The sequence below is a fragment of the Bos taurus genome, chromosome 9 (assembly GCF_002263795.3).
Source record: "Bos taurus isolate L1 Dominette 01449 registration number 42190680 breed Hereford chromosome 9, ARS-UCD2.0, whole genome shotgun sequence".
Taxonomy (NCBI): Eukaryota; Metazoa; Chordata; class Mammalia; order Artiodactyla; family Bovidae; genus Bos; species Bos taurus.
The window spans coordinates 60,104,188-60,122,873 of NC_037336.1; the positions used below are offsets into that span (position 1 = coordinate 60,104,188).

At 42.0% G+C, this 18,686-nt stretch overlaps 1 protein-coding gene and 1 long non-coding RNA gene across 5 annotated transcripts in view; one reads left to right on the forward strand and one right to left on the reverse strand.

Annotated features, from left to right (window-relative positions):
- BACH2 (BTB domain and CNC homolog 2) overlaps window positions 1-18,686 on the forward strand; it is a 395,373-nt gene that overhangs the window by 152,250 nt on the left and 224,437 nt on the right. The window lies entirely within an intron of this gene.
- The window catches only part of LOC132346112 (uncharacterized), a 28,566-nt gene that overhangs the window by 6,031 nt on the left and 3,849 nt on the right, over window positions 1-18,686 (reverse strand). Inside the window, exon 2 of the long non-coding RNA XR_009495825.1 lies at window positions 457-11,632. This is a non-coding gene — a long non-coding RNA (uncharacterized lncRNA). The remainder of the gene's footprint in view (window positions 1-456; window positions 11,633-18,686) is intronic.

Sequence of the window (18,686 nt, forward strand, 5' to 3'; positions counted from 1 at the left end):
TTGGCCCCTTGACCATGCTTCCTTGGGCTACTAGGCAGGACACAGGCTTCCTCCACGGAGCCGCTTTGGCTCGAGCACTCTCCACTGGCATGGCTAAACCTTTCTTGGAACCATGCTGCTCTCTTCAGATGCTTTCCACCTAGTCCCCCTCCCTCCTGCTCTCCTTCACACGTACCACACATCTCGATCTGCAGGTTTTCTGAGCTTTCCCTGCTTCCCTGCCCGAGAAACTTCTTACACATATAATCCCATGCTAGTGTCTGCATCTCAGGAGAACTGAACTCATGCAGTGGCCCTAGTTACTGGTAAGTATTAAATCCTGCATGAGGATAAGACTAGAAAGAAAAACTGGGACCGTGTTGTAGGCAACTTTGAAAAGTGCTTTGAAGCATTTGACCTTAATTCATTAGACTCTGGGGCTTCCCAAATGGCACTGGGCAGTGGCAAAGAACCCACCTGTCAATGCAGGAGATGAAGATTCAATCCCTGGGCCAGGAAGATCCCCTGGAAGAGGATATGGCAGTCCACTCCAGTATTCTTGCCTGGAGAATCCCCATGGACAAAGGAGCTTGGGCAGGCTACAGTCCATAGAGTCGCAGAGTCAGACACAACTGCAGTGACTTAGCACGCATGCATGCATTAGACTGTGAGGCTCCATGGAGGGTTTATCTGTTACAAAATAATGATTAATTACTTGCTCCTCCTAATGAAGAGAAAGATCACTGAAACAAGGAGATCAATTAGGAAGGTTCAGCAATTGTCCAATAAGAGCCTTAATAAGAATAGTGTTTGTGATGACAAACCCTGGCGTGGCTATGAGAGACATTGTGGAGGCAATGTGGGTTTGGAGATAGTGACAGAGAGAGGAATCAGATTATTTAATCACTCTGTGCCTCAGTTTCCTCATCTGTGAAACAGGAACAACTCCAAGCCCTACATCACTCATAAAGTCATACTGAGAATGAAATGAGTATTTATTTCAAAAATTTCAAATATATTTAAAAAATTTAGAACAGTACTGACAGGAGTTTAGCAAGTGTTTCTGCATTTGTTTGCCCATTGCCATATGGCAGCATCATCCCATAGAACTTTCTGCTGTTGTGAAAATATTTTCTATTTGTGCTGTCCAGTACAAGAACCACTAACCATGTATGGCTGTTTTGAGCACATGAACTGTGATTAGAGTGACTGAGGAATTGAATTTTTGTTGTTGTTATTTAGTCGCTAAGTCATGTCTGACTCTTTGTGACCCCATGGACTATAGCACACCAGGCCTCCCTGTCCCTCACTATCTTCTGGAGTTTGCCCAAGTTCATGTCCATTGAATCAGTGATGCTATCCAACCATTTTCATCCTCTGCTGCTCTCTTCTCCTTTTGCCTTTAATCTTTCCCAGCATCAGGGTGTTTTCCAATGAGTAAGCTCTTCGCATCAGGTGGCCAAAGTATTGGAGCTTCAGCTTCAGCATCAGTGCTTCCAATGAATATTCAGGATTGATTTCTTTTAGGATTGACTGGTTTGATCTCCTTGCAGTCCAAGGGACTCTCAAGCTTCTTTTATCCAACCCCACAGTTCAAAAGCATCAATTCTTTAGCCCTGACCATTCTATGGTCCAACTCTCACATCCATACATAACAGTTGGAAAGATCATACTTTTGACTATATGGACTTTTGTCAGCAAGGTGATATCTCTGCTTTTTAATACGCTGTCTAGGTTTGTCATAGCTTTCCTTCCAAGAAGTGTCATTTTAAACTGAATTTTTAACTTCATTCAGTTGAAACTTGAATAAGTCATATGTGATGAGTGTCTGCGTTTAGAAGTATCACCTAAATCTGAAAGTACTAAACAAACTAATAGTAATCTCAAAGTGAGAGTTGATTCTTGTATTCACAAATGCCTGTTAAACTGCTGGGACTTACTTGTAAGGAAGCCGGTAGGCTCGGTTGCTGCTGATCACTGTAGTCAGAGATAACCACAGAGTGGGCTGTGATCCTAATCAGACTCTGATGAGGTGATCAGAGCAGTTAAGAAAGGAAGGGAGGAGGAGAATATTTCCAGTAACCCTGCAACGAGAAAACTACTTGAGACTTGATGGAGAGCAATCATGTCGTGGTTTCTACAAGTAGCTAATAGGTGGTTAAGACCTCCAGTTAAATGGGATCTGGACTGTCGACTGTCCCTTTCCCAGGCCAAAAGAGAGGAGGTGTCGCACTACCTGCTATTATGTTTGCCTACCAGTAATAGCCAGGATAGCACTCTTATTATGTAAGGTTACAGCTGAGGACTCCCGGTAGTTCAAGGACAGCACTAATTGGAACTCCGAGGGATGTATTAGAAGGAAAGGCGCACAGATTTCTTGGTATTTGTAAGGGTAGGATAAAAAGACATTTGTGTGCCTATAGATCCAAAAATAAGACTTTTTAAATAGCACTCCTTTCCTTCTCTTCATCCCCTTGCCCTGCTTGGGCAGTGCTGGCCTTTCCAGTTCCAGGAATATCTCTCTGGATGGGGAGTTTGTGTAGGGCTTGCGGCCAGCTGCCCCCACATCACTGACTCACCATTGAGATTTATGATGCCTTTGAAACTCCAGGTGCCTCTGCTGTTAAGTAACCTGTATGAATCAGGGTCTTTCTCTCAGGAGATAAAGGAGGCAGATGTGTAGCACAGTAGCAAGAGGAAGGATTTTTAGTCTATCCAGAGAGAAGGTCATAGCTGTTGATTGCTAGATCCATGCCCAGTGCTAGTTCTTTTAACTTCAGTGTTCTTATCTGTAAAATGGGGGTGCTGGTATTTTCAGAGCTACTTAGAAGATGACATGAGTTGACAGGAGCCTTTTATGTGGAAGTGCTGGAAGAAATGTTCATTCCATGTGCCTTACTGTACCTCTAGTCTCCTAATTTTCTTAAGTTCTCATCCATTATTGTTCCAAAACCCAGTGTTATGTGGGACTCTCAATTCTGTTAAACCCTGACTCCCAGATCACACACGCACATCCCTCCCGCGTACTTGGCCTTGCAGAGCAACTTTGAACAGCCTTCCCTCCCTCTATTGTGGTGACTTCTAATGTTCCCAAGGTCAGAGCCTACCTGTCCTGTACACCTTGGTTCCCCGTCTACCAAATGAAGAGAGTGACGAGGGGAACTGAAAGCCCTATGGCTCTAGCATTTGATAGGTTTCTGTACCCAAGACCATCATCTGATTTTGTTCCTTTTTAAAAAACATTTGTTGATTTTTCTCTTTATCAAAACCCACAACATTTTTTAAAAATATATTTTTAGGAAGAAGCAAGGAAGGAAGGAATTGAAGCATTCTTGATTTTACCAACTCTGAGAACTCCTGTATGCATCCTGGTTGTATCTTATAATCTTGTGTGTGTGTGTGTGTGTGTGTGTGTGTGTGTGTGAGACAAAAATCTAATCATTTCCACTTTTTGGTAACATCCTTCCTAAATGTCATCATTTCTTGAATATTTTTTCTGCATCACTAAACATTCCTCTACCCCATCACTTCACATGCCTGTCTAGAATGCCACGTTTGAATGTATTCTGATTTATTTCCGGACATTGAGGTTGTTTCTCCTTTTTTCCACTGGTGTGAACAAGGCAGAACATTATAGAAAAAGCAGCAAATAGCATCCTCACACATACAATTTTTTACGTATCCTTGAAATGGAATTACCAGATCAAAAAGTATGCACATTTTTAAGGGTTATAGTACCACATTGTCAAGTTAGCCTGCTGAATGGATCTGTTTTCTCCTCCCATCAGGGCTCATAAGGCTTGGACTGATTCCTGATGGAACCAGTAGTCCTACTTGGGGGAAAAATGAGAGGAAGAGAGAAAGAAAAATAATGCTTTTTCCTACTCAGGTCTCCTATGTTTTTAAGCTCTCCTTGAATAGGACGTCTCCTTGGCTTGAGTGGGATTCTTATTTATCACCCACTAGCTTCCTCTGCCTCCTCTAAATTGCCACCTTTAAATCAACACACTGTTCCTTTGAAGTGTCGACCCTCTGGGAAAAGCCTTTCTGCACCTCTGTCTCATCAAACTGGAGAATCTCATCGGAGTCTTTTTCTTTCATCTCATCTCATTCTGCAACAATATTTTTTCTTTTCTCTCATATTGCCTTTTTGATTTACTGCTTTAATTTGGCATGTGGGTTCTTTGTATTACCATTCTGGATAATTCATGCCAGTCTAGGTTGAATATTCTATAAAAATTGTGTGAAATATTCTGTGAAAGATGTCTTACAGATTCAAAGCATGGCCAAAGAGAAAAAGCTGAGCGCTTGTGGTAACTACACAATTTGCGGTTCCAAGGGCTCGGGAGAAGACTATCTTTTCTCTAGCTGGATAAGGATAAGCAGTTTTGTTTTGTTTGTTTCCTGATGGATTTCTCTGGGACATAGATTGTGGCTTCAGCAGGTTGATCAGACCACATTCCATCCTTTTCAAGGATGTGAATACACAGCTTCCTTAGAGGAAGAGTCTGGGGGTCAGGCTTGTACTTAGAGAAAGACCCCATCCACCTCCTGCCTGGGGTCCAGGACAGCGGGGAGCAGCTGGGGAGACGTAGTGGTGTTCTTAGTGTCCTGTTTCAGCGGCTTGTGGTGGGAAGGCTTATGCTGGAGTGATGTGACAAGCTGTGAACAGGAGATCAGAGAAAAAACGTGAGATAATTTAATTGAGGAGCTTGGGGAGAGGACAGCTGAAGAGCAGAGAGCAGGGACGTGGAGAAAAAGGGCTTCTGAGGAAGGGATAAGTTATGAAAGAGCCTTCTGAGCGCGGTATGAAAAAAGTGCTTCCTCATTTCTCTGGCAGTTTGTGTCAATTTCCTACCCTCACATACTTTGCAAAAAAGGAAATAATTTATTTTTATTACTGCCCCATTCTCATTATGGCAATTTTTAATATCACATATAGCAAGCCACCCATTTCTGCTAACTTCCTCTTTTTTCTGGGTTTGGTATTTACTATTTCTGCTATATTCTACCATTTCGGGAAAAAATCTTTTTTTGTCATTTTCTTTTCCTTTTTTTAAGTAGCAGTAGAAATGTGAGACTGACAAGCTATGGTGTGTTCTCTTTGAAATATCTTTTGGTAGCTACTGGAGGTCTTTTTATTTTTTCGACTGTCATTGGCTCTGAATTCTGAAATTTTATATCTTCATATAAACAACTTTTTTGAGCCTGTTTCATACTTCATTCCTTATTGTTCACTCTGATTCACATTATTTAAACACTACCTCGTCTTTTAGTAAATCTCAACTAATATCCTTCCTGGGTGCTTGAAAAAACAACAATTCAAAAATGGCTTACCTGGAGATTTTAAGGTAGTTGTTTATTCAGGTTGAACTAATTCATTTACTAAAATTTTCAGCTGTGCATTTCTTTCTGTGTTGAGACCAGTTGTTTATTTAAGAATGGCTGGCCATCTCATTTAGAACAAGGCTTTGAAAGTGTTGCCCATCAGCTTTGGATCATGGCATGATTACAGCCATTTTAGACACTTCCAGCTGTACATTTTATCTAGAAGACTTTACATACTGTAAACGACAGAATCAGTGCCTCAGCGTAAAATCATCAGCTTCAGTCTTTAAGGGGAGATTCCACTGGAATACAAGGATTACCACCATCACCCCCCAATGCGCGTGCGCACGCGCGCACACACACACACACACACACACACACACACACACACACACACACACAGAGTGATGACTGTGTCAGCACACCATGACTTAGAGTTGAACACAATGTTTGCTGGAGCATCACTTCTGTGTTTCTGTGAAATTGTCTTTGGCCACACATAGTAATAGGAGAATATTGCTTCTAGCATAGAACCCCAAATTCAGTACCCCTAAATGTATCTTTTTAAAAAATCCTTCATGTTTTCAACTTTTGGGGATTCTCCTTCTGTGCCCATAAATCTATATGTATAATTTTTTTCAGGTTTTTAAAAAAATTCTTATTAGAGTATAGATGATTTAAAAATTGTGTGTTGATTTCTGCTGTACAGAAAAGTGAATCATATATATATATATAAATAATGTCTCTACTCTCTTTTAGACTTTTTTCCCATATAGGTCATTACAGAGTATTAAGAAGTGTTCCCTGTGCTACACAGTAGATCCTTATTAGTTACCTGTTTTGTATATAATAGTGTGTATATGTCAATCCCAATCTCCCAATTTAAGTCCTCCCAACTACCCTGAAACTGTGTTTGTTTACTACATCTGTGCTTTTATTTCTGTTTTGTAAATAAGTTCGTTTGTACCATTTAAAATTTTTTTGTACTTCTTTAATTTTTAATATTTATTTCTTTTTAATTTTTAGCATTTTAATTAATTTATTTTTAATTGAGGGATAATTGCTGTACAATATTGTGTTGGTTTCGGCCGTCCCTCAACATGAATCAGCCATAAGTATACATATGTCCTCTCCCTCTTGAACCTCTGTCCCACTCCCAGCCCATCTCACCTCTCTAGGTTGTCACAGAGCCCTGGTGTGAGCTCCTTGAGCCATACAGCAAATCCCCACTGGCTGTCTGTTTTACATATAGTAGTATATATGTTTCCATAAGGTACTCTCTCCATTTGTCCCATGCTGTCATTCCTGCCCCTCATGCCGGTAAGTCTGTTCTTTAATCTGCATCTCCATTGCTGCCCTCCAGATAGATTCATCAGTACCATCTTTCGAGATTCCATGTATGTGTGTTAATATACAAGATTTGTTTTTCTCTTTCTGATGTACTTCACTCTATATGCTGCTAAGTCGCTTCAGTCTGACTCTGTGCGACCCCATAGACGGCAGCCCACCAGGCTCCCCCGTCCCTGGGATTCTCCAGGCAAGAACACTGGAGTGGGTTGCCATTTCCTTCTCCAATGCATGAAAGTGAAAAGTGAAAGTGAAGTCGCTCAGTTGTGTCCGACTCTTAGCGACCCCATGGACTGCGGCCCACCAGGCTCCTCTGTCCATGGTATTTTCCAGGCAAGAGTGCTGGAGTGGGGTGCCATTGCCTTCCCTGTCACTCTATATTATAAGCTCCAGATTCATCCACCTCATTAGAACTGACTCAAATGTATTCCTTTTTATGGCTGAGCGATATTGCATGTATATATGTACCACAGCTCCCTTATCCATTCATCTGTCAGTGGACATCTGGCTTGCTTCCATGTTCTAGCTGTTGTAAATAGTGCTGCAATGAACAATGGGGTACATGTGTCTTTTTCAGTTATGATTTTCTCGGTGTATATTGCCCGATAGTGGGATTGCTGGGTCATATGGTAGTTTTATTCCTAGTATTTTTAAAGAATCAGATTCCACGTGTAAGCAATATGATATACATAGAACTTGATGTAAAATTTTTAAAGCGAAGTTTGAATGTTAGACTCTTACTTAAGTTTCGTTTGTTCCTAATTCCATGATTGAAATTCCATAGTTGAAAATTTGTTGGAAGTCAAAGAGAGAAGGTCATGAAATGGCTCAGCTAGTTACTCAAGGACTTCGTCAGTTTCCCAGTTTCTCTCGAGCTGCCTTCTACACACACCCCATCTTCTTGCTTAAACCTAGGTGTTTTCCCTCTATATGCAAATCCATTCATATCCTTTTAGAAGATGATACTCTTTTTTCATGGGGTTATCATTCCTTGCTATTGAGTGGGTCAAATGATTCAAATTAGTCAGAGGGAGACTTAAATGATGAACTCATATATTTCAATATGAATTTGATTTTAAGTCCTGGCACATCAGTCATATTTAGGAGAATGTCACTCTCTGCACTTTTGAAAGGATATACTTGCAGTAAGAGATCCTCTAGGGACCTTCAGGAAACCTTATCAAGCATTTTTCCATCATCCTGAGGGAGCTTGGATTGTATTTTAAGTGTTTCGCACTTAAAAAGTTTTCCGTGTGAACCAATTTTGTAAAAACCTGACTGCATACTGGTTTTGTAAACCCCTTTCCTCCTTACCCCGCATATCTTCCCAAGTTTATCTCCAAGTGCTTCCTATCACCCAAGCACTTAAACAAGATTGCAGACATTTTCATCTAAGCTGGTAGCAGTTAATTGCCTGTCTTTGTCTGCATTTCAGCACTTAATACTATTTTGACAGGGGTTGCATACTCTCTGTCTTTCTGGAATTTCTTTAAAGTGCTCTTATGAGTAATTTGAGAAATGCCAAGTATGGATGAGTTGAGCTGTTCTTTCCTTTGTTGGTTTTTTTTTTTAGAGACATTTAAAGAAGACCCACTGTGTGTCAGGTAGCATGGTCTCCTCACTCCCACAAACATTGTCTAACTTCATTTCTTCTTCCCTTGGCTCTGCACCTTGAATATCAACTGTAATCTCACAGTGGGAGTGGGTGAGGCCAGGGGGTCGCAGGAGGAGAGAAGAAAGGTCCTGCTCTCTGGGCGGTACATCCATTTTGATCGGCGATTCGGTCTGCGGTCTCAGCTGCGTTGCTTCTTCCATCCTCAGGTGTCCGGTCGGTAAAAATCCTGGTTGCTTACCAGCAGAAGTGGTTTGTCATCAAGGATGGTAGTGGCACTCTGGGAAGTTTCAACATGAGTTTGTTTCTATTTCCTTTACAAAATCTGTGTTTGCTCACCTGCATGGTAGGTGAATGGGAGACTCAACTCACCCAATGGAGTGTGTCAGGAGGGATTACCGATTTCTTTATGGGTGCTTCTCGAGTATTTGTAAGAAATTGGTTTTATTGCTGTTCTCAATCGGGCTTACTCACCCAGTCAGTGTTTCAATACCTCAGGCGTGTCATCCCAGAACAGCGGTGTTCCTGGAGGTGCTTTCCCTAACCTGAGGCATAAACCTCCCTCAGGTGCAGCAGGCCTGGCTGCAGTGTCCCTTTCCTGGCCAGGCCCCGCTGTCCTCTTTTGGGCCCTGTCTGCTGACAGCTGTCTGGGCCTCCTTTACCCCAGGGATAAGCGTCGTACCTGCACTTTGCTCTTGACACCAGACTTTCATTTTTCTCCCCTTTCTTGCTCGTTCCTCCCTCCCTCCTGGCCTTCTTTTCTCCCTCCCCTCCTTCTTCCTTCCATTCCTCCAGAAAACATTTATTGAGTGCCTACTGAATACCTCACACTGTGCAAAGTCCCAAGAATCCAGAGTTAAATAAATAAGCCTTTTCTTTGTGTTGTTCACAAGTGACTAATGAGGTTTGCCCCAAAGGCAAACCATAGGTACCCATTTTCTTAAATGAAGGGGAAAATAGTATCTTTAGCTCAATCAGCTCCAAGTTTCTAGATGGGATTGCCCACAAATTTGTTATCAGGGAGTAGGGTCTAGCATGGAGATTTTTCAGGACATTATTCATCCATCAAATATTTATTAAGTGCTAAATGCGTGAGTTCTGTACCAGACACAAGAAATATAAAGCTAGGTGAGACATGGTCCCTTTCTCCAGGCTCATATTGTAACCAAGGAAAGAGCCCTATAAAGTTTATGTTAATGGCATAGTAAGAACCCAAAAGGCTTCCCAGGTGGCGCTAGTGATAAAGAACCCACCTTCCAATGTGGGAGACCTAAGAGAAAAGGGTTTGATCCCTGGGTAGGGAAGATCCCTTGGAGAAGGGCATGGCAGTCCACTCCAGTATTCTTGCCTGGAGAATCACATGGACAGAGGAGCCCACAGGGTGACACAGAGTTGGACATGGCTTGCCAACAAAGGTCCATCTAGTTAAGGCTATGGTTTTTCCTGTGGTCATATATGGATGTGAGAGTTGGACTGTGAAGAAGGCTTAGCGCTGAAGAACTGATGCTTTTGAACTGTGGTGTTGGAGAAGACTCTTGAGAGTCCCTTGGACTGCAAGGAGATGCAACCAGTCCATTCTGAAGGAGATCAGCCCTGGGATTTCTTTGGAAGGAATGATGCTAAAGCTGAAACTCCAGTACATTGGCCACCTCATGCAAAGAGTTGACTCATTGGAAAAGACTGTGATGCTGGGAGGGATTGGGGGCAGGAGGAGAAGAGGACGACAGAGGATGAGATGGCTGGATGGCATCACTGACTCGATGGACGTGAGTCTGAGTGAACTCCGGGAGTTGGTGATGGACAGGGAGGCCTGGCGTGCTGCGATTCATGGGGTCGCAAAGAGTCGGACACGACTGAGCGACTGAAGTGAACTGAACTGAACTGAAGTGACTGAGCATACACATAGGGTGCTGGCAGAGACATGGACATGATTAGGGATGAGATCAGGAGCACTGAGCTGGGTGGAGATAGAGGTTTCATTCACGACCTATTCAGAGTGCCTAATAACCTAACACCTAATAGGCTCTTCATAAGTGCTTATTGACCAGCCAGTGGAGTGAGCCCTCAGTCAGGGCCTTTAGGGGGTGACATTTGAGCTATTCCGAAAAAGCTGTGGAAAACACTGTCCAGCAGGAGAAGCACATTCTGGACAGAATGTGAACAAAAATGAAAGAAGGAGCCTGGGACAGAAAGTGTGGGGCGGGGGGACCTCATAGGAGCAGCAGGGTGTCCCAGATGGCAGAGTTGGAGAGATGATTCTAGAAATGGGAATCAGTTTGAAGGGTTTGGCCATTTTCCTGTTGGTCAGCAGGGCAGGGAGACGGGTGGTTTTTGAGCAGTGAAGTTATATCAGTTTGAGGTTTAGAAGCCCTGCCCTGGCCCCCTTGCCCTGCACAGGATATTCCCTTAAGTAGGAAGAAACCAGGAGAGGAAGACCGAGGGAAGGTTGAGGAGGGGTCCAACCAGGCAGCCTGTGTGGAAAGAGGGAAACAAATTTGGGAGGAACTGCAGGCCCATTCAGAGAAGGCAATGGCACCCCACTGCAGTAGTCTTGCCTGGAAAATCCCATGGACCGAGGAGCCTGGTAGGCTGCAGTCCATGGAGTAACTAAGAGTCTGACACGACTGAGTGACTTCACTTTCACTTTTCACTTTCATGCATTGGAGAAGGAAATGGCAACCCACTCCAGTGTTCTTGCCTGGAGAATCCCAGGGACGGGGGAGGCTGGTGGGCTGCTGTCTATAGGGTCGCACAGAGTCAGACACGACTGAAGCGACTTAGCAGCAGCAGCAGCAGGGGGCCCATTCTGTATCATAGAGGAGTTGAGGGGGATTACAGCTTTTAAGGGACTCCCATCCACCCATTGACTAGCTGAACAAACTCCTGCAAGTCACTTTATCCCCCAGAGCCTTAGTGATTGCATCTGTGCAGTGGGCGCAGTTGTATGTACCTGGCACCTGCTGTGAGAATTAACTGAGAGGCTGGTGGTCTCAGCACTGAATGTGGCTCAGCATAAAAAATAACCAACATTTATTGAACTCAGACCAAGGCTTTTCCTGTGCTTACTTAGGCCTCACAGTAACTTTGTGAAGTAGCAAGGGTTACCATTCTTATCCCACAGATGAGGAAACCAAGGCACAGAGAGGGTAAGTAACTTTCCCAAGGTAGCTCACCTCGTAATGGGCAGAGGTGGGGTTTGAACCTGCAGGCAGACTGCAGTTCTGGATACCTCACTGCAGGCTACACTGTCTTTAGGTATGATCCATTATTGTTAGTCTTCATCAAACCATCTCAGTCCTCAGTCCTGGCTTCCTGGCTGTGGAGATTTTGAGGGGCTTGCTCCTTGGAAGAAAAGCTATGACCAACCTAGACAGCATATTAAAAAGCAGAGACAGTCAATTACTTTGCCAACAAAGGTCCATCTAGTCAAAGTTATGGTTTTTCCAGTAGTCATATATGGATGTGAGAGTTGGACCATGAAGAAAGCTGAACACCAAAGAATTAATGCTTTTGAACTGTGTTGTTGGAGAAGACTCTTGAGAGTCCCTTGGACTGCAAGGAGATCAAACCAGTCCATCCTAAAGGAAATCAGTCCTGAATATTCATTGGAAAGACTGATGCTGAAGCTGAAACTCCAATGCTTTGGCCACCTGATGCCAAGAAATGACTCATTGGAAAATACCCTAATTCTGGGAAAGATTGAAGGCAGGAAGAAAAGGGGAAGACAGAGGATGAGATAGTTGGATGGCATCATCAACTTGATGGACATGAGTTTGAGCAAGCTCAGGGAGTTGGTGATGGATAGGGAAGCCTGGCATGCTGCAGTCCATGGGGTCGCAAAGAGTCAGACACGACTGAGTTGACTGAACTAAATTGAACTGAGGAGAGCTGGGATGTCCAGTACCTGATCTTTTGATTGTCTCTCTCCACACTCCAGTGACCTGTCCCTGACTTGGTTCTCTTAGGACTCTGTCCAGGCACAGAAACGAACCTGATCAATGAAAGTCTGCTGTGAAGGGAGGCAGAGAAGGTGCAGTAGATGAATGAGTTACTTTTCTAGAAAATACATCTACATTTTAACTAACTTGCGACTAGATGAGTGGCCAATTTCAAGCCAACAGGGAATTATTTTTGAACTGAAATCACACCCTTTTGTTGATTCAGCCTGCCTTTGTTCATTCCCCAAGTGTTACTTACAAAATGTCTCTACTTCGCTCCCTTTTCTTTCTTTTTTTATTAATTAGTTTGTTTTTAATTGGAGGGTAATTGCCTTACAATATTGTGTTGGTTTCTGCCATACTTCAACATGAATTAGCCATAAGTATACATATGTCCCCTCCCTCTTGAACCTCCCTCCCACCTCCCACCCCATCTGGATTGTCACAGAGCACAAGTTTGAGCCCCCTGTGTCATATAAGAGCTTTCCACTGGCTATCTGTTTTACATATGGTAATGTGTATGTTTCAGGGCTACTCTCTCCACTTGTTCCTTTTTATTCTTTTTTTTTCTTTTTAAAAAAACTAATTTTAATTGGAGGATAATTACTTATAATATTGTGATAGTTTTTGCCGTACATCAACATGAATCAGCCATGGGTGGATATGTGTCCCCCCATCCTGAACCCCACCTCCCACCCCCCCCATCCCACTGGCTTGTCCCAGAGCAATGACTTTGAATGCCCTGCTTCATGCATTGAATTTGCATGGGTCATCTGTTTTACATATGGTAATATACATATTTCAATGCTATTCTCTCAAATCATCCCACCCTCACCTTCTTCCACAGAGTCCAAACGTCTGTTCTTTATATCTGTCTCTTTTGCTACCTTGCATAGCAAAATATGTTACCATCTTTTCCTTGTTACCATCTTTCTAAATTCCATATATATGTGTTAGTATACAGTATTTGTGTTTCTCCTTCTGACTTACTTCACTCTGTATAATAGGCTCCAGTTTCACCCACCTCATTAGAACTGAGTCAAATGGCATTCCTTTTTATAGCTGAGTAATATTCCATTGTGTAAATGTACTACAACTTCCTTATCCATTTGTCTGCCAATGGACATCTAAGTTGCTTCCATGTCCTAGCTGTTATAAACAGTGCTGCAGTGAACATTGGGGTACATGTGTCTCTTTCAATTCTGGTTTCCTTGGTGTGTATGCCCAGCAGCGGAATTGCTAGGTCGTATGATGCTTTTGAACTGTGGTGTTGGAGAAGACTCTTGAGAGTCCCTTGGACTGCAAGGAGATCCAACCAGTCCATCCTAAAGGAAATCAGTCCTGGGTGTTCATTGGAAGGACTGATGCTGAAGCTGAAACTCCAATACTTTGGCTACTTCATGCGGAGAGTTGACTCATTGGAAAAGACCCTGATGCTGGGAGGAGGAGAAGAGGACAACAGAGGATGAGATGGCTGAATGGCATCACCGACTCAATGCACATGAGTTTGGGTCAACTCTGGGAGTTGGTGATGGACAGGGAGGCCTGGCGTGCTGCGATTCATGGGGTCACAAAGAGTCAGACACGACTGAGCGACTGAACTGAACTGAACTGATGGCAGTTCTATTCCCAGTTTTTTAAGGAATTGCCACACTGTTCTCCGTAGTGGCTATAACAGTTTGCATTCCCACCGACAGTGTAAGAGGGCTCCCTTTTTCCACATCCTCTCCAGCATTTATTGTTTGTAGACTTTTTGATGATGGCCATTCTGACCAGTGTGAGATGATACCTCATTGTGGTTTTTATTTGCATTTCTCTAATGATGAGTGACTGGAATGCAAAAGTAGGAAGTCAAGAAACACCTGGAGTAACAGGCAAATTTGGCCTTGGAATACAGAATGAAGCAGGGCAAAGACTAATAGAGTTTTGCCAAGAAAATGCACTGGTCATAGCAAACACCCTCTTCCAACAACACAAGAGAAGACTGTACACATTGACATCACCAGATGGTCAACACCGAAATCAGATTGATTATGTTCTTTGCAGCCAAAAATGGAGAAACTCTATACAGTCAACAAAAACAAGACCAGGAGCTGACTGTGGCTCAGATCATGAACTCCTTATTGCCAAATTCAGACTTAAATTGAAGAAAGTAGGGAAAACCACTAGACCATTCAGGTATGACCTAAATCAAATCCCTTATGATTATACAGTGGAAGTGAGAAATAGATTTAAGGGCCTAGGTCTGATAGATAGAGTGCCTGATGAACTATGGAATGAGGTTCGTGACATTGTACAGGAGACAGGGATCAAGACCATCCCCATGGAAAAGAAATGCAACAAAGCAAAATGGCTATCTGGGGAGGCCTTACAAATAGCTGTGAAAAGAAGAGAAGCGAAAAGCAAAGGAGAAAATGAAAGATATAAGCATCTGAATGCAGAGTTCCAAAGACTAGCAAAAAGAGATAAGAAAGCCTTCCTCAGCCATCAATGCAAAGAAATAGAGGAAAACAACAGAATGGGAAAGACTAGAGATCTCTTCAAGAAAATTAGAGATACCAAGGGAACATTTCATGCAAAGATGGGCTCGATAAAGGACAGAAATGGTATGGACCTAACAGAAGCAGAAGATATTAAGAAGAGGTGGCAAGAATACACAGAAGAACTGTACAAAAAAGATCTTCACGACCCAGATAATCACGATGGTGTGATCACTCACCTAGAGCCAGACATACTGGAATGTGAAGTCAAGTGGGCCTTAGAAAGCATCACTACGAACAAAGCTAGTGGAGGTGATGGAATTCCAGTTGAGCTATTTCAAATCCTGAAAGATGATGCTGTGAAAGTGCTGCACTCAATACGCCAGCAAATTTGGAAAACTCAGCAATGGCTACAGGACTGGAAAAGGTCAGTTTTCATTCCAATCCCAAAGAAAGGCAATGCCAAAGAATGCTCAAACTACTGCACAATTGCGCTCATCTCACATGCTAGTAAAGTAATGCTCAAAATTCTCCAAGCCAGGCTTCAGCAATACGTGAACTGTTAACTTCCTGATGTTCAAGCTGGTTTTAGAAAAGGCAGAGGAACCACAGATCAAATTGCCAACATCTGCTGGATCATGGAAAAAGCAAGAGAGTTCCAGAAAAACATCTATTTCTGCTTTATTGACTATGCCAAAGCCTTTGACTGTGTGGATCACAAGAAACTGTGGAAAATTCTGAAAGAGATGGGAATACCAGACCACCTGATCTGCCTCTTGAGAAATCTGTATGCAGGTCAGGAAGCAACAGTTAGAACTGGACATGGAACAACAGACTGGTTCCAAATAGGAAAAGGAGTACATCAAGGTTGTATATTGTCACCCTGCTTATTTAACTTATATGCAGAGTACATCATGAGAAACACTGGGCTGGAAGAAGCACAAGCTGGAATCAAGATTGCTGGGAGAAATAGCAATAACTTCAGATAAGCAGATGACACCACCCTTATGGCAGAAAGTGAAGAGGAACTAAAAAGCCTCTTGATGAAAGTGAAAGTGGAGAGTGAAAAAGTTGGCCTAAAGCTCAACATTCAGAAAATGAAGATCATGGCATCCGGTCCCATCACTTCATGGCAAATAGATGGGGAAACAGTGGAAACAGTGTCAGACTTTATTTTTGGGGACTCCAAAATCACTGCAGATGGTAACTGCAGCCATGAAATTAAAAGACGCTTACTCCTTGGAAGGAAAGTTATGACCAACCTAGATAGCATATTGAAAAGCAGAGACATTACTTTGCCAACAAAGGTCCATCTAGTCAAGGCTATGGTTTTTCCTGTGGTCATGTATGGATGTGAGAGGTGGACTGTGAAGAAGGCTTAGCGCTGAAGAATTGATACTTTTGAACTGTGGTGTTGGAGAAGACTCTTGAGAGTCCCTTGGACTGCAAGGAGATCCAACCAGTCCATTCTGAAGGAGATCAGCCCTGGGATTTCTTTGGAGGGAATGATGCTAAAGCTGAAACTCCAGTACATTGGCCACCTCATGCGAAGAGTTGACTCCTTGGAAAAGACTCTGATGCTGGGAGGGATTGGGGGCAGGAGGAGAAGGGGATGACAGAGGATGAGATGGCTGGATGGCATCACTGACTCGATGGACGTGAGTCTGGGTGAACTCTGGGAGTTTGTGATGGACAGGGAGGCCTGGCGTGCTGCGATTCATGGGGTCGAAAAGAGTCTGACACGACTGAGTGACTGAACTGAACTGAACTGAATGATGAATGATGTTGAGCATCTTTTCATGTGTTTATTAGTCATCTGTATATCTTCTTTGGAGAAATGCCTGTTTGGTTCCTTTGCCCACTTTTTGATTAGGTTGTTCATTTTTCTGGTATTGAGCTGTATGAGCTGCTTATATATTTTGGAGATTAATTCTTTGTCAGTTGTTCCCTTTTGTTCTTAGCACTATTTCTCTGATGATGATATTCATTCTAGTTCATTGAAGAAACTTTAGAATAAAGAGAAGCAAACAGAAGGAAGTGTAACTCTCTCAGAATAATCTTACACGGCAGTAGCCACTAAAGAGTTTATAGAAATTGTCATTCTGTTTTTTTTTTTCTGTATATGTACATGAACTACATCTAATATAAGGCAAAAAGGGGGTTTTGTTTAGCCAGATATTATCCATCTTAAAAGTGGGTATTGTCTTATCTTCAGGTTCCTACAAAGTCTCTCATACAATGGGCATTCTCTTAATAATTGTATTTTGAGCAACAGGGTACTGTCTGGACAAAGACTTATTATCCTGAAATCACCCCTATCAGTGCAAGGTTTAGGTCTTTGTAGAAGTCAAGTGGTTGAATTGCTCTAAAAGTAAGTGATGAAAGCATGAACCTCCTATCTGAAAACGTGACTTCACAGGCTGGGTTGGATGCCATCAAGAACAAGTCTTTAAATGAGCACTTTTAAGAGCAATGAAGATCACATACAGATCAAATAATAATACCAGTTTTCTTAATCGGATGCAAATGTGTATTTCTCACTCAGGATCAAATTTTCAGAGACAGCATCACCTACTAAGTCAAAGAGTCTATCACTGACAGTGAGAAGTATCAGATGATTAGAAAGGAATTCTACCAATAATGAAGACATTGAAGATGAGTGTATAACACTTGCACAACACTTTTACATAAAATATGATTTCAAAAAATTTTACAAACCAATCAATTATTCTATATGGATGCAACTTGTAATATAAATATGAAGTAAATATTATATTTTCATCACATTCCTAAAAGTTTATAAACTTGAGTTAACAAAACTTTTCTTTACTGTTTTTGTATTCTCATTGATAAAATGGAAGATCTTTTATTTGAGGCTACCTTATATTTAGGTATATGTGGTAATATATGTTCTTTGATTTTTAAACAAAAAATAGGATCACAATACACATTTTGTTTTGTAATTCCCTTTTATGCTTTATATGGTAGGGCTTTCCTGGTGGCTCAAGACAGTAAAAAATCTGCCTGCAATGCAATAGACCCAGGTTCAATCCCTAGGTCGAGAAGATTCCTTCAATTATGACTGTTTTCCATGACTTAATCTTATTAACCACCTGCTTTCTAATGGTTACATTAGAATGGCTGGATCAGCATTTCTCAACCAATCCCCTCTTGTTAGATGTGGAAGGGTTTTTTTCCCACTTATTTACTGGAATAAATAATCTTGATGAATATCGACATATATAGGTCTCTTAAATATATCCATGGCTATTTTTCTGAAGCTAAATTTCTAGAAATGAAATTGTTGGGTTTGAGCCTTACAAAATTTTAAGATATTTAATATCAATTGCTAGGTTGTACCAACCAGTAATACTTTAATTATATTTTAGGAAACCATTTAATTATTGTCCCCTTGTGACAATGTCTTAATTAATTCTTAGTAGCTCTTTTATGAAATCATTTTTTTGCTGTCCAAAATGTTTGTTCTGTCTCCCTCCTTCCTTCTTCACACCTCAGGCCACTGGATTAGTATTAAATACAGGTTAGAGGATTTCATGTCAATTTTGTTGTCCAAAGCTATTGATTGAAAATATTTGCTACCACTGGGCTCAGTGAGATGTCTCTGCAACACCATGTGATATATTACCCCTTTCCTGTGAATGACATTAAATCATTAGTAAACATCACTGAGTCCTATGAGATCGAGGGCCTATATGACTTTTCTTAAACTCAGAAGAATACTATTATTGCACTTTACCATAATAGGGCTCTTTTTGTTTCCATTTGCATATGCTGCTGATCTTTATATTATACAGCCTCAGAAAATAAGGAAGCTTGCAAAGCCTTCATTATATCGGAGAGAGATTGCTAGTTGGCCACCAAAGAGCTTCCTTTTCCTTCTTCTCCAGTTACCTGAAAGCCACATTGCTACAGGCCAAAAGCTGTGTTCCCCAGCTTCCTTGACCATGTGGCTTGGTTATGTCCAATGATATGTAAGAAGTT